We start from the raw sequence: 2,381 nt of genomic DNA, 5'->3' as shown, positions 1-2,381 counted from the left end.
CAGTGTAATGACTTGCCTCAGTTTTGTTTCTCTTCTCCCTAAGATCTTGGCCTCTCATGTTCTGGCTACCTTGGTAGCACTCCAGTGCCTTTAAACAGGTTTTAGATATATTTATCTAGCTTTTCTAGTGGTGTTCAGTGGAAAGTTGGTTTGATACAAACTAGCCCCTCATAACCAGAACTGGGAATCTTTCTCTAAGCCTGTACTATCAGCTCCTGGTCAGGGCTAGACATCCATTGTCATCCTAAGATTTGAAGAGATTTCTTTCTGTATCATTGTCCCAGAAAGTTGTCTTCTTTTCTTTGGCTATGCAAAGGGAATATTTGAATCTGGGGTTATCCCCTGGATATTTCTCACATCCATTCCAGTTAAAATATACTGTCACTATGTCACAGTTTTTATTCTGGAGTGTTTATAAGAGGTTGTGCATGCCCTACCCCCAGAGAGCCCATTAACCTCATTAATTCTGTTATTGGTGTTTGAATAAAAAAGTGCCTTTGCTACCTCTGGGGGGGAGGGGTGGAAACAGTCTAATGATTACTGCCTTCAGTTCTCTGCTAGGTTGAGTTTGTGTCTTCTAGCTCCTTGAATTTTAGCTAAATTACCATGAGAAATAAATGTGAGAATTCTGTATATAAGAAGGATTGGAAGCCTCTGTATTCATGGCCATGATTTTTCCAGTCCCTTCAAAAGTAGAAACAATTTACAATAAATGCTTTTAAGAGTCTAGAATAAATTTAGGCTAAGGAATGAAAGTTTAATATTATTAAACCTAATTGAAAACCAGAAAACAAAATAAAACAAAACAAAAACTCCTTTGTACTGACTTCTGCCAGAATGGAAAAGAGATTCATTTTGAAGGCTTCCCAAGAGGACTGAAGGTATAAAGCTCTTGATGTTTTGTTTTTTCTCAACAGTTCACAAGAGCAGTGATCCCCAGATTTTCTCAACAATGTATCCCATTTCCTGAAACACTTCACCACTGATCTCCTTTTTACAAGAAGAAAATTTTGGTGGACCGTTACCCAGCAAGGAAAGGACGTTTGGCTATTAAGATAGGTAAGTCATTTGTTTAGAGGACGGGGAGGGAAGTAGCTTATGGAGAAAGTACTAAAGAGCATTTTATTTAATGTGAGTGGGATTTTAGAAATTAGTATGCATTTCACTATCAAGTTAAAAGATCTTGGGGCGCCTGGGTGGCTCAGTTGGTTGAGCATCCGACTTAGGCTCAGGTCACAATCTCGTGGTCCGTGGGTTCGAGCCCTGCGTCGGGCTCTGGGCTGATGGCTCGGGGCCTGGAGCCTGCTTCTGATTCTGTGTCTCCCTCTCTCTCTGCCCCTCCCCCATTCATGCTCTGTCTCACTCTGTCTCAAAAATAAATAAAAACTTTAAAAAAAAAAAAAAAGATCCTTGTCGCTGATGACCTTCTAATTCTAGATTTAATACTCAGCTCTTCTACTTACCAGATGTGTAAACTTGGACATGTCACTTAAATTCTCTTAGCCTCCTTTCTTTCATCTCAAATGAAAAGCTTTGCCAATGGGAGGATGTAATATAAAAATGTAATCATCACTGTATTGTTTTGTTACTGTTATAAAATTCTATGGAATAGTTAGTGGCCTTGTGTCTCATGGTACATCTGGACCATAGAGCTTGATACTGTGAATTTGGAGACTCCATCTTGAGTGAGAGGAGTGGGAGACCTTCCCCACGTGCCTCCCCTGTAAGAACAACATTATACCATTCTCTTGTCTACAGGTATATGCTACTTCTTAGAAGTTGGTGCAAAGGATGAAAGTTAAAGATAAGATCAAAAGAAAGAAAATAACTATCTGAGTTGTTATGACAATCATTAGTATTGTGTGGATACATTATTTCCTTTAACCCACATACCAAATCTTGTAATATGGAGGCTATCTATACCATGACATTTTTCCTTAAGGGACAGAATTCCTTGGGGCACCTGGGTGGCTTGGTCAGTTAAGCATCCAACTCTTGATTTTGGCTTAGGTCATGATCTCATGATCTGTAAGTTTGAGCCCTCTGTCAGGCTCTGTGCTGACAGTGTAGAGCCTGCTTGGGATTTTCTCACTCCCTCTCTCTCTGCCTGTCTGTCTCTCTCTCAAAATAAATAAACATTTAAAAAATGTATATGGGGCGCCTGGGTGGCTCAGTTGGTTAAGCATCTGACTCTTGGTTTTGGCTCAGGTCATGATCTCACAAGTTTGTGAGTTTGAGCCCCACGTTGGGCTCTGCACTGACAGTGCAGAGCCTGTTTGGGATTCTTTCTCTCCTACTTTCTTTGCCCCTCCCCACTCATGCTGTCTATGTCTCTCTCTCTCAAGAAAAAAAAAAAAAAAAAAAAAAAAAAAAAAAAAAAA

At 39.9% G+C, this 2,381-nt stretch overlaps 1 long non-coding RNA gene across 1 annotated transcript in view; it reads left to right on the top strand.

Moving 5' to 3' along the window:
• Positions 1–919: 919 nt before the first annotated feature.
• Positions 920–2,381, top strand: part of LOC125917843 (uncharacterized) — a 7,129-nt gene continuing 5,667 nt past the window's right edge. The window contains exon 1 of the long non-coding RNA XR_007456317.1: positions 920–1,059. This is a non-coding gene — a long non-coding RNA (uncharacterized LOC125917843). The remainder of the gene's footprint in view (positions 1,060–2,381) is intronic.

Source organism: Panthera uncia, unplaced genomic scaffold (genome assembly GCF_023721935.1).
Source record: "Panthera uncia isolate 11264 unplaced genomic scaffold, Puncia_PCG_1.0 HiC_scaffold_257, whole genome shotgun sequence".
In the NCBI taxonomy this organism is placed as follows: Eukaryota; Metazoa; Chordata; class Mammalia; order Carnivora; family Felidae; genus Panthera; species Panthera uncia.
Note: the sequence above shows the minus strand (reverse complement) of the source record. Positions and strands in the feature narration are given on the sequence as shown.